Source organism: Nycticebus coucang, chromosome 1 (genome assembly GCF_027406575.1).
Source record: "Nycticebus coucang isolate mNycCou1 chromosome 1, mNycCou1.pri, whole genome shotgun sequence".
NCBI lineage: Eukaryota > Metazoa > Chordata > Mammalia > Primates > Lorisidae > Nycticebus > Nycticebus coucang.
This window is the reverse complement of record NC_069780.1, coordinates 134,376,863-134,391,176: the sequence shown is the minus strand read 5'-3', so window position 1 is coordinate 134,391,176 and position 14,314 is coordinate 134,376,863.

The following is a 14,314-nucleotide window of genomic DNA, read 5'->3' as shown; positions in this document are numbered from 1 at the left end:
GATTAATTCACAGTAGGAACCCCAGAACCCAGGGCGGTCAGATTAGGGGAGGGCAAGCAGAGCCCAAACTCTGAAGAAGGGGATAAAACCATGAAGACCAAAGGCATGGGAACGTTTGGATCAAAAGCAAGCATGCTTATTTTGAAGACCAACAGGAGGAGGGTTCTGTTTAAGAGACTGACACTTCTCCTCATTGACAAGTACTTCCTTCTTCCTTCAATCACTTACCAATTTACCTGGAACTGTACCTAAATCACCCTCCCTAAGAACGGAATTTGTATATAGCTCGGTTGGTTTGTTGGGGATTTGCCACAGGAGGCCACCCAGCTAGGGACAGGTAAGATGTTTCTGTTGCATCTTTATCACCTGGAAACTGCAGTGTCCTTAACTAAGCAAAGATCCCTTTGCCAAGAGCTTTGCTAAGCGGGCAGGGCCTGAAAGAATGAAATCCTCTGGCCATTGTGTCCTCTCCACTGAAGCCATTTTCTGGTATCTTTTCTAATGTTGACACTTTATATGCCTCAAGAAAGGAAAGAAAAAGTTGTGAACTGGAAGATCTTGATATATATATTCAACACCCACATACCTTTCCTTCATCTCCCTCCGGGAAATGAGCAACCCCAGGTAAAAGAAATGAGTTTACGTGGGTTACACGAAGTGGAAAACATTTTCCTGCTGAAAAGTGCAGGAAGTAAACTTGCATTCTGGGAAAAGGTGTGTGCTACTGATAATCTCCAATGAACAGGACACTGGTTTGTTTGAACCAATGTGTGAAAGTGTGGGGGCTGTTGGGCAGTTTCTAATGTTTATCAATGGACAATGATTTGCAAATTAGCATATTTATGATCATAGCAACATGTCTCAGCCGATCCTAAAGGTAATTCTTTCTTTTCTTTTCTTTTTTGAGACAGAGCCTCAAGCTGTTACCCTGGGTACAGTGCTGTGGCATCACAGCTCACAGCAACCTCAAACTCCTAGGCTCAAGCAATTCTCCTGCCTCTGCCTCCCAAGTAACTGGGACTACAGGTGCCCACCCCAATGCCTGTCTTTTTAGTTGTTGTTGTTTTTGCAGCCGTCATTGTTGTTAGCGGCCCAGGACTAGATTCAAACCCTCCAGCTCAGGTGTATGTGGCTGGCACCTTAGCCGCTTGAGCCACAGGCACCGAGCCCCTAAAGGTAATTCTTACCACCCCACTCACTCTAAGAAAAGGTGAGCAAGTCTTGTATCTGTATAAGAAGAAACCTCTGAACCGGGCTGTCACCATACTGGATACAGCAGACAACAGTAGGTCCATGAGTCACAACCAACTTGGGAAATTCTACCCACACTGTAGCATCACACAAAAGCCAACACCTAATATAAGATACTAGGCCAGTCCAGCAGGCTCCTGGGAGCTGGTCTTTGCCTCTGCCTTGTGACATCAAACCAAGGTCTCATTTTTTAATGCTATTAAGAAGCTGTGCCCAAGGCTTTGGGCTTGTTATCTCCCTTAACAATGTTATTTTGTTAGGCTGCAAAATAAGCAGCATGGGGTTAAATGTATTAGCTGCCTTCAAACCTAATTTATCTTCATTCTTTCCTAATTTACACTTGAGCTGAATTAATGAGAATGATTTAATTAACACAGTGCGATCATGGTACCAGGGACAGGACAGCTCAGGGGATTAGACAAAACAGTGGGCTAAGCAGCTGCCATCCCGCCTCCTGTGGTGTCCCTAACCCCACCCAAATTCAGACATGTTCCCTGCTGGTATTCCAAAAGTGCCCTCTTTGTTCTTCTGTCCACTTTCTGAAACTGTATGAGAAAGATGGCACAGCTTTCCTTCTTTATGTTATTCACTAACTGGGGTTCAAGGCCATGGAGAGTCAGTGCAGCAGACGGGCCAGCTGCCCACCAAAGATTTATGCTTTTTCTTCCATGGTGTTAAGTTTGTGTTGTGAAATGGGCACCCAGCCAGGGACCACAGCTCCTAGCCCCACATAAATTGGGATCAACAACTATAGAAGGGAAGGGAGGGAAGCAGGGTAACCAGAGGGAGAACCTGAGCTGGGATGCTGTTTCAGCCAAGCCTCAGAGGATCCCTTGGGGACCTCTGGAGCTGAAATGGCCTTGCAGAGTTGTCCCCAGTTGAGGGGAGAAAGCCAAACATTTATACAGCTATATGAACCAGTTGCTGACACAGGGAAGGGACAAAAATGGCTTTGGGCAAGGTGGCCCTTTTTTATAGCAGCAGCTCTGATGAGGTCTGACAGCACCCCTAGCGGCCACAGGAAAAAGTGCTTCATTCCCAAAGGAGGATCTGAGGGGCTCAGCCCAGCGCCCACTTCCACCTTTACACAGGGGTACAGATCCAGGGAGAAGGAGCTCAGCTTCTCTCAGTAAGCCTCTTCGTTTAAAAAGAGGGAGGAAAAAAATATGGGTGTTTATTAAGGAGACAAAGACAAGGGAAAAACGGGTAATCAATGTAAGAAATTATCAGCACTTTGTAAGCTAGTTCTCATTTTTCTTTCTGGGTAAGCAAAGGATCCAAATTTAGTTAGCCATATTCTGCAATTATGCTTTTCAAAAAATTGTTGTATTTGTGATAAGTGTCTGTTGTGATTAACCCTTACAATTATTCTTAAGATTGCATCCACATTGATTTTACTCATATTTTAAAAATTCATTTGCTTTCTACAACCATTCTACAGGGTATCCATAAAGTTCACATGCAAACTATTTTAAATTGCACATAAACTTTATGGACACCCTGTATGTGCCACTTCGTGTGTTATTTAGGGAATTAAATTCTATTATAGCATTTTTTTTTTATTAGATGGGATCTCACTATGTTGTCCAGGCTGAAGGGCAGTGGCTTTTCACAGGTGCAGTCTTAGGCACACTACAGCCTCAAACTCCTGGGCTTGATCAGTCCTTCCACCTCTCCCTCCAGAGTAGCTGGGACTACAGGCTCCATCTAATATGACTTTTAATTTCAAATTCCAATTGTTTGTTACTACTATGTATGAATATAATTGACTTTTTATTATGATTTTTAATGGAATATTTTATGTGAAAGTCTATCTCTGTCCTTCAAGTACTAAGCTCTACTGTTCATGTTGAGTTCCTCTGTTAGGGGTTGTTATAGCTGTGAAATTCATTTTTCCTTGGAGCCCCAAGGGACATTTCAAGGGGTAGGTAGTTTATTGGCTGCTTACAGGACCACAGAGGAACATGTTTGAGTCACTTTTCCTTGGTGTTGCTCTATAAAATTTTGTCATTAGTAAATCAAGTGGTCTAGGCTGCTTATGTTATTTCTACCCCAGGACCCATCAAGACAATGATCTTCACAGCCTGTTTTAGAATCAGTATTTCAAAGCAGCATTTATTATTTTCTAAAAGCAATGCCTCGTAGAAATTTAGAAATTGCAGAAAAACTGTAAACCTATCACTTGGACATAATGATACTAAACATATAAGTTCTAGTCTTTCTATGTTCATATAGTATTTTATTTTTTAGCAGTTCAATGGTTAAGAGCAGGGAGTCTGGAACCAAGCTTGAAATCCTGCTTCCGCATGTACTATCTGGGTGTTTCAGGCAAGTATTGTAATATTTTGTTGCCTTAGTTTCTGGTTTTTGTTTTTTTTTTTAGAGACAGAGTCTCACTGTACCATCCTCGGGTAGAGTGACATGATGTCACACAGCTCAGAGCAACCTCTAACTCTTGGGCTTACGCGATTCTCCTGCCTCAGCCTCCGGAGCAGCTGGGACTACAGGCGCCCACCACAACGCCCGGCTGTTTTTGGGTTGCAGTTTGGCCAGGGCTGGGTTTGAACCCGCCACCCTCGGCATATGGGGCCGGCGCCCTACTCACTGAGCCACAGGCGCCGCCCTAGTTTCTGTTTTTTAATGTGGGGATACAAACAACCAGGTTGCAATATTCGCATTTGTTAGGTAGACTCCCTCTTGTCGTGTCCAGTAACCCCTACATTGTGCCCATTAAGTGTAACTTAGTTTCTTTATCTGCACTATGGGATAATAGCAGTACCTGGCTAGAGGATTGTTTGGTGGACTGAATAAACTGGCAAATGCAAAGTACATAGAATAGCGCTTGGCTTACAGGAAGTGCTATATAGTGCTTGCTTTTATAATGATTCCTTAGTAAACGGTTTAAAGAGGATGACAGTTCTGCAACCCATAGATATTCCTGGGTAACTCTCCTAAATAAAGTGACTTAAATCCCTATCGAATTCCTATTTCCACATGTGCTCAGTAGCACTGGGTTAAGGGACACTTCAATGTCTTGAAGGAGTTTTTACACATCTCTTAGAGTGTTTATTTGAACCTGTGGTCTTGCACACTCAGGAAGATGACAGTTTGTGCAGTAAAAGCTCAATTCATGAGGTCCACCTTTGCCTCCTTCCCTCTCTCACGGATACTGTCCTCTTGTTTTGTACCAGGACCATTGGTCTTATGCTAATGATAGAGAAACAGTTCTTCCTTCTTCATTACTTTAAAAAACTAAGCTGCAGCTCGGCGCCTGTAGCACCGTGGTTACAGCGCCAGCCACTTGCACGGAGGCTGGCGGGTTCCAACCTGCCTCGGCCTGCTAAGACAACGACTACTGCAACAAAAATATAGCCAGGTGTTGTGGCGGGCTCCTGTAGTCCCAACTACTTGGCAGGCTGAGGCAAGAGAATCACTTAAGCTCAGGAGTTTGAGGTCGCTGTGAGCTGTGACATCAGAGCACCCTATCGAGGGCGACATAGTGAGACTGTCTTAAAAATAAATTAATTCATTCATTAAATAAAATAAAAAACTAAGCTGATACCAAGGGAAAAGTATTTAATAAATCACACATTTTTAAAAGAAATAGCTATCTATCTTTAGAAGGAGTCAGCCCTGCCAAAACACAGCAGCGTACGTGGCATATGGGCACCTACTTTCTCCTGCTCTGAAGAACTTGTACTGTGTGCTCGGTAAACACTCACTCACCTCTATCAGGATCACACCAGGCCTCTGCAGGGTGTGGCTTTGCTCCATTTCCCCCCTGTTTTCCATAATCTTATGTGTGCCCCAAGGCTCCTAGATCTGAACTCTTAATTTGTTCTAAGTAATTACGTTCAACAATTGACCGTTGTTGGAAGCAGTGAAAATGAAGGTTTTGTTTGGCCTAGATGCTTTTCTTCCAGGGCAAGATGCCAAGTCTCTGAGCATGTCTGGGCATGAAGAATGGACCAAAATAAGGGACCTTTGTGGTCCAAGAGCTTGCACCTTTGAATGAATATTAAAAGGATTTTATGGTACTCTGCAAGCATAGCCTTTACTCTCTGTATACAGCTCAGCTCAAACTAGAGTCTGGAATCAGGAAGCTGCACTTTACCAGGATGCAGAAAGGATGAGAAAAAGAGACAGACACACTGAGGTCTGAAAGAAATTTCCCACTGGGGAAACAAAAAAAGTTTCCACTGGGTTTCTGCTCCTGATTTTGAAAGTACTTGCACAAGGATGTAAACTCACATGCACAAATATTCATGAATTTCCTTTAGCCTCATGAGTAATTTTATTGTTTATTTATTTATTTATTTTGAGACAGAGTCTCACTATGTCACCCTAGCTAGAATGCTGTGGCATCACAGCTCACAGCAACCTCAAATTCTTGGGCTTAAACGATTCTCTTGCCTCAGCCTCCCAAGTAGCTGGGACTACAGATGCCTTGCTATTTTTTTTTTGTTGTTGTTGCAGTTGTTTAGTTGGCTCGGGCTGGGTTTGAACCCGCCACCGTTGGTGTATGTGGCTGGCACTGTAACTGCTGTGCTACGGGTACCCAGCCCTCATGAATAATTTTAGAAAACATTCACTGGAAAACCCCAAATAAAGTTTGAAAGACTTGAAATTTCTTTATCTGAGGAATTTAGAAATATTGGAATAGAAATATTGGAATATCAAAAGGAAAAGGTAACATTGTTAAAAATGATGTATTTTCAAATCGTTACGTCAGTTTCCAGCCCCACCATTATCTGAGGAGTTGTAGCTTCATTCATTCATTTAATCAATTGTTCCTTCATCCAACAGGTATTTATTTACAGGCATCCTTTACTGTACTTGCATAAGGAATATGCCCAATTTCACCAGGTTTTTTCCCAGCTTTCCGCTGTGATTTTATAGTGTCAAGGCTCTGCTTGTCATCAGGGTACCTGCATTTTGAATGTGTCTCTTCCCATCTCTGAAACCATAGGAAGAAGTCTGTATATAGGGAACCTTGAGAGAAATGAAGGGGAAAAAGAGCATGAACAGAGGCAGAGAAGGCAGCTGGTCATGTCGCCCGTGTGAGACTGTTAGTGGAGAAGAAAACCCTGAGCCACAGACCGCCGGGGCGGGAAGCAGTCTTCTTCAATTGCCATGTTTCATCCAAGGATTATAAATACAACTATTATTGCCTCATTAAAAACTGGCCTGTTAAAAATAGTAAAGTGGTTCATCATAGCATTGGCCAAGAAAGGAAAAGACAAACCTCATAGGGGCTGAGAGTCAACATTGCATCTCCTTGTTTTTTGTTTTTTTTTTTTGAGACAGTCTCACTTTATTGCCCTCAGTAAAGTGCAGTGCCATCACAGCTCACAGCAACCTCCAGCTCCTGGGCTTAGGCAATTCTCTTGCCTCAGCCTCCCGAGTAGCTGGGAGGACAGGTGCCCGCCACAATGCCTGGCTATTTTTTGTTGCAGTTTGGCTGGGGCTGGGTTCGAACCCGCCACTCTCAGGATATGGAAACTGCGCCCTACCCACTGAGCCACAGGCGCCGCCCACACACACACACACACCCGTTCTTAATAAAGACTCCTGTTTTCAAGAGGTTCTGAGTTTTGCCTCTTTCCACCCTTTTTCTGAGACACTTGCGATGCCAAAAGTGAGCAAGCGCTCCTAGATACATTCTCATTTGGGGGCCTGGTTTTCCAGGCAGAATCTTGATTGATTTCATCAGCGTGCATTTTCTTTTTCGTGCTTTTCTGTTTAAAAAATTCCATACATAACTTTCCGTGACTTAATAAAATAGAACAATTCTTGAAGTCCCAGGTTTTGGTTTTGGTTTTTGTATATGTCTTCTTACAAAGTTTTTTTGTTTTGTTTTTTGGCTACTTACCTAAGAAATGAAAGGGCCACCCCCAACAAGACCAGGAATGGGACAATTGCAAACCAGGACACAGATGCCTGGCTCCCTAGACCATGGCACGGGATTTTGGTAAAGCAACAGTGCCCTCTTCTGGCTATAATGAAGAACCAGTTACACAAGGGTCTGACAACATTCAAAACTAACCTACTGAAAAAGAAAAAGGTGGACGCAGTGTGTAAACCATTGTGGAGTCTTTTGAGCAGCCACACTTGCCTTCATTGTCCTAAAGGTTCTTTATTAAAATGAGCAATGCCAAATGTAATCTGGAGTCCAGCCCACCTGCCAATATGACATATACGTCTGTGTTCCACAGACTGGCAGGCAGAGGGCACAGCTGGGTCATGCATCTTAGCACAGATTGAGCAATTGCCACAGCTAATCCAGCGCCACTAACTTTCTGTGTACAATGCTAATTAATATACACTGTTCAGAGGATTGTTGACAGACCAGTTTGCCTGTTAGAGTGGTCTTAGAGCTAATAATGACTAGAATCCTCAACATCATACGGTCTTATCGTGTGCTAGGCACACTACGTACCCATCTCACTTAATCCCCACAGCAAGTCTCAGTTGGGTGAAGCCAGAACCCAAAGTGGGTTTTCTTTCACCAGAACTGAGTTCTTAACCACTTAACAACACTGCCTCTTCTATTTTTCTAATTACCTAAGACTCTTTTTTTTTTTTCCTTGTCCTCTGGAATGCCAGCTTTGAGCACTTGGCACATACCCCATGGATTTACAAGAGGAGGAGAACAAAATGAATTGCTTAGTTTACTTTGCTTCATGTTGACAGGTCTGATAAAGGTGTGACAAATGAGAAGCTGGAATCAATTGACTAAAATGATGTGTTTTTTTAATCCACTTTTAGTCTTTCACTATAGTTGATTAAATGCCCTACCAGATTATTCTTTCATTCTGGCACTCCATACCCACCAGAGATTGGTACATCAATTCACAAGCAAAGAATATCCTAATCAGACTTCTGTTTTAAATTTAGTTCAGACATACTTTCTTAACTGCGGAATGAAGCACTATTTGCCCAGCTATGATCAAACCCCAAGTATTGGGAGAAATATCTCCTTCTTCCTCTGATGTCTGCAATCCAAATGTCTGGGGGAGCTCTGTGTGTCCCCCTGGAATGACCTGGAGAGAAAATGCAATGGAAAATAAAGGAAGCATTTAACTTCTTGGCTGTATCCAGCAACTGGGACATTATGTTAAAAACAAAACAAAACAAGATACACAGATGATGCTAAAGTTTGAAATCTTTATATTGGACAATGGTTTACAGATGGGAAAGATGTTGTCAGTGAGTAGGCACGGAGCCTCCTTGAGTGCGTTGTGGTGCTTTTCACATCACGAAGAAGCCAAACTCAGCAGAACTTCAATTGTCTAGAAGCCAAACTCACTAGAAGGATTAACAAAACATTTTTCCTATACTGCACTTTTGGAGGACAGATGCTAAACACAAGAAAATATATCCTTGTTGGAGCTTTCTTTTATAAGCAAATGATGTCTACCTAAGTAATAAAGCAATAAATAATACCTCAAACTGATAAATAAGAATTAAGTATAAGTGCAATCTCATTGTGGAGCAAAGCCAAAGAACAGAAAACAGGAACTGTTCCAAGTGCCCCTCTGCAGAGTGGGCTGCAGGTGGGGTGGTCAGGGACCGCCGCCTGTCCTCCTGTTCTGCTGTGCTATTTGTGCACCCACATGTACATACTGCTTTGACTAATGTGAAGAATTTTTTTATTACTTTTTGTTTCAGATTAATATGAGGGTACAAAGGTTTAGGTTACGCTGTTTTCAGTTCTAAGGTAAGGTTCAAGTTGTAGTTGGGGGGGGTGCTGAACACCCTCACATTGTATCTTTAGATGAGATCCCGCCCATCACCCTCTCTCCTCTCTCCTCCCTCCCCCCTCCATCTTGCTAGACTACATTTGTGTTTTATCATGCATGAGGGTGTGTGGTTGTTTATATATTGGTTTCATATTAGTATTGAGTACATTGGATTTTTTTTTTCCATTCTTGAGATACTTTACTAAGAAGAATGTGTTTCAACTCCATCCAGATAAACATAAGATGTAAAGTCTCCAGCTTGTGGCTGAATTAATACTCCATGGTATACATATGCCACAGTTTGTTAATCCATTCATGGGTTGATGGGCATTTGGGTCGCTTCCAGGACTTGACAGCTATGAATTGAGCTGCAATAAACATTCTGGAGCAAATGTCTTTATGGTAAAATGATTTTTGTTCATCTGCATAGATACCTAGTAATGGAATTGTGAGATCAAATGGAAGGGCAACTTTTAGTTCTTTGAGGATTCTCCATACTTCTTTCCAAAAAGGCTGTATTAGTTTGCAATCCTTCCAGCAGTGTAGAAGTATTCCTATCTCTCCACATCCACACCAGCATCCACAGTTTGGGGACTTCATGATGTGGGTTAACCTTACTGGAATTAGGTTTTATCTCAGAGTGGTTTTGATTTGCATTTCTCTGATGATTAAAGAGAATGAGCATTTTTTCATTTTTTGGCCATTCGTCTGTCATCTTCAGAGAAGTTTCTGTTCAAATCTCTTGCCCTCTTACAAATGAGGTTCTTTGCTCTTTTCTTGCTGATTAATTTGAGTTCTCTGTAGATTACCCTTTGTCAAATTTGTAATATGCAAAAATCTTCTCCCATTCCAAAGGCTGTCTGTTTGCTTTAGTTGTGATACTTGTAAAGAATTTGTAAATGTCAACTACAAAAATAATTTTTTTTTTTTTGAGACAGAGCCTCAAACTGTCACCCAGGGTAGAGTGCTGTGGCATCACAGCTCACAGCAACCTCCAACTCCTGGGTTCAAGCGATTCTCCTACCTCCGCCTCCCAGATAGCTGGGACTACAGGTGCCCACCACAACGCCCAGCTATCTTTTGGTTGCAGCTGTCATTGTTTTTTGCGGGCCTGGGCTGGATTCGAACTCACCAGCTCAGGTGTACGTGACTGGCACCTTAGCCGCTTGAGCCACCGGCGCGGAGCCAATAAATATGTTATTTTTAATATGATAAGAATGAGTGCTTATGGCGCCCGCTACATGCACCAAGGGTGGCAGGTTTGAACCCAACCTGGGCCAGCTAAACAGCAATGACAACTGCAACAAAAAAATAGCCAGGCATTGTGGTGGGTGCCTGTAGTTCCAGCTACTTCGGAGCCTGAGGCAAGAGAATCACTTGAGCCCAAGAGTCTGAGGTTGCTGTGAGCTGTGATGGCACAGCACTCTACCCAGGGTGACATAATGAGACTCTGTCTCAAAAAAAATTGTAATTATTGTGACCCATTTTAATGTAGAGAAACTGAAGGGATGACCATCACCCAAGGTCATGTATGTGCTAGGTGATGGTGTTGAAGCCTGACACGGGTTCTTTTGGCCTCCATTAGGATGCCTTTGCACTATGCATCCAACCCTTAGCCTAGCACACAGTAGTAACACAATATAATTTATAGAATGAATAAATGCATGGTTTAACAAATGAAGAAATGGCTCTTCCTACTGCTTCCCAAAGCAATATCAAATTTATTCTCATAGCTCTGTGCTTGTTAAGTCAAGAAAGCCTAGCAAAACATGTTCAATAGATTTTCAACTTGGACTAAGCCCAAATGACTTCCCTTATGTTATCTGGAAAACCTTACTTCCAGAGTATTTTGCTTAATCAGAGTTTCACTGGATGCCTCAAGATATCGGACCACATTCAGAGATATCACTTGAAAGAAAGTTCCCCCAAATCTTCAAATAAGGACAATCATTGACATATGATGAATAAACCTGTGCCAGAAGCTGGGCCTCCTTTGAAGCATAAACTGTTCCAAAGATGAACTAACCAGCATCTCTATGCTTTTTCCGCTTGTGATAAGAAGTATTAAACCACCCGAAGAGCAAGTCACCCAAGGGGTGAGGTAATTTATTTCTGTTCCTTGGTGATTCATTGGTCTGTATTCCTTGGTGCTAGAAATGATAAGACTTAGGTAATGGAAAATGCCAAGTTCACAGTCAGTAGCGTAGTGGGTTATTAATTCCAACCTGCCAGCACAAATCCTCCTGGCCTGTGGTTAGGTAGGTAAGCATATTCACCAGCTCTATGTAATATCACCCTTATGCCAGGCAAACTAGGAATTATCTTTAAAAGTCAAACCTTAAATCCTTTTGCTCAGTCTAATAACTCTGTCATGAAGAATCTACATAGAAATGAAATTGATGGTCTCTTTTATGTTGGGAGGAAATAGATACACATGGATCACCCATAAATAATAATTAGCATCCACTTAGAGTCGCACTGTGGTTTACAGCGGGTACTGAATCCTCTCAACAATCCCGTGAGGTAGATACCATCATTATCTCTGTTTTGCTAATGAACAAACAGGGGTAATGGTGCATTTGAACTTATCCAAGAACCAGTTAGTAAATGGCAGAATCCAGACCCTGGGCTGTCTTATTCAGAACCTGTGTTGCCCTTGTCTGTGGGCCTCCTGGTCCACCTGCATTGCAAGCAAGAAGTCCTGAAAACACAGAGCTTTTTGCCCTCATATATTTTCTCAGTCAATGGATAATAAAATTACAGCAGTTCTCATGTTTGGGGCTATTTCCCCCAATTTTTTTACATTGAAAGTTGTCATTATTATTGGATAGTATTATTATGAATCTTAGGACATAAACTTAGAACTTCCTGTATTTAAAAAAATGCAACTTCATTTTTTCTAGACCAGAACTTTACTTTTATCATAAGCCCTTAATTGGCTGGTCTGGTAGAAACAATGTAAGTCATTTAAAGGATTCCATTTCCTGCCCCCACAGTCATATTCAAGTTCCAAAGTGCTTCTGAAGAGCCAAAAATTGAGAGATAGAGGCTCGGCACCTGTAGTTCAGTGGTTAGGGCACCAGCCACATACACCAAGGCTGGCAGGTTCAAAGCCAGCCTGGGCCAGCTAAACGACAATGACAACTGCAACCAAAAAATAGCCAGGCATTGTGGCGGGCGCCTGTAGTCCCAGCTACTTGGGAGGCTGAGGCAAGAGAATTGCTTAAGCCCAAGAGTTTGAGGTTGCTGTGAGCTGTGATGCCACCACCTCTAGTGCAACACAGTGAGACTCTGTCTCAAAAAAAAGTTGAGAGATGGAGACCCACCTGGTCCTACATCTTCCCACAACACCATGACCCTGTCTGACCTCCAGTGGGCATGTAGTCAGTCACCCTGGTTTTTCTGTCCCCTCAATCTCCTAGTGTCATTTTGTTGCTTCAGCCCCATGCTGGAAACTCTGGGAGGTTGCCTACCACCTTTCCAGTGGGAACGCACCCCCTGACCTTCTCCCTCTGAGACCTCGCCAGGTCCCAGGCCTGTTCCACAGGCAGCAAGGGGGAAAAGCCTCCTTCTCAGGGGACCACCAACATCTGCATACTGACACATGTCCCTTTTTATAGCAGCCATTTTTAATGCCCACTTTGCTTTACTGAAATGAAATGTATAGGTAATATAATCTATCAAATATAGGGCGGCGCCTGTGGCTCAGTGAGCAGGGCGCCGGCCCCATATACCCGGCCAAACTGCAACAACAAAAAAAAAAATAGCCAGGCGTTGTAGCAGGCGCCTGTAGTCCCAGCTACTCGGGAGGCTGAGGCAGGAGAATCGCCTAAGCCCAGGAGTTGGAGGTTGCTGTGAGCTGTGTGACGCCATGGCACTCTACCGAGGGCGATAAAGTAAAACTCTGTCTCTACAAAAAATAATAATAATAATAATCTATCAAATATAATTTGAAAAACTCAACAAAACTCCTTAATTGTAATGTAAAGGAGAAAACAAGTAGAAAACTATAAGGAAATCATATGCACTCAAATAAATACGTGAAGGCCCTGGTGTGACTGCTGTCAGAGTCATCCAAAAGGAGTCAGATGGTCCTGCACACAGGCAGAATCGTTGCAAATGCACACCTACAAATGTGGCCTGAAACAGTCTCCTGTGTGGGCCCTTCAAGTACCAGGACTCACACCATGTCAATAATTTTTTTAAATAATTTTCACAAAATGATGATCATCTCTTACTAAAGTTAAAAAGCAAACAAAACAGAGAAAAGTTGCTCCTTGATGTAGCAATAGTCCCACTCCTGGATAATTCAGTGAATATTAAAACACTACAGAAGTGGTGTGTAGAAATATGTAAGTGGGGAACTTCCCCTCTGGCCAAGATGAAGTAAGAGGGAGCAGATTTACCCTCCCACCTGAAATAACTAAAGCCAGACAAAACATGTGAGACAATTGAATCAGGCAACAGAGGCCAACCTCACAGGCCAAGCTGTCAGGACTCCCGTGAATCTGTTCCCATAGGGCCTCAGTTTTAAAGCATTAAAGGCGTCCTCTCTCTTTGCTTAAGTGTGCAGGTGTAGTTTGACAGTTTGCCAAGTGAAGCTGCCATAGGGCTGTGATGTTAAAGTTGTAGTTAATTCTGGCCCAAAGTGATACCTTTAAGACCTGATAAAGTTCCTGGAATTGTAAATTCATCATGATTGAATTGCTTCCTTTCCGTCAGTGGGATTATACATTTTGCTGACCTGACAGCTGTGAGAAGATGTGATGGAAAGATAGTGTGGTAGTGGGAATTCAACAATAAACATTTACTGAACACCTACTGTGGATCTGGTTACAGAGGTCAATGGGACACACCTTCAAAGAGCTCAGAGACAGTAGGGGTGTGTCCTAGTGGAAGGGCCTTAAATCAGCACCAAGGCCAGGCTGTGCCAAACATCTCCATTTCCTATGCAACAAAAGGTCAAGGTGTCTTTTATCCTGTGAGCACCAGCTTGGGAGGCTGCAGGATGGAGACGGTGAGCCCTCCCAGCTCTTTCCAGGTGAAGCTGCCCTCACTTCCCTGCCCCACTCAGGGACATGCTTGTGGATCCAGGTGTAGCCAGCTCACACTAGGTGCCCCAAACAGAGCGGAACATAGGAGCTAACGCGTCTCTGGAATGTGGCTCATTGAAAACACATGTCCCCCTGAGTTAGCAGGTATTCATTTACACCAACACGTCTCAAACTTTAATATGCACACAAATCACCTGGGGAACTTGTTAAATTGCAGATTCTGCTTCAGGAGGTCCGGGGTGGGGACAGATATCCCACATTTCTAAC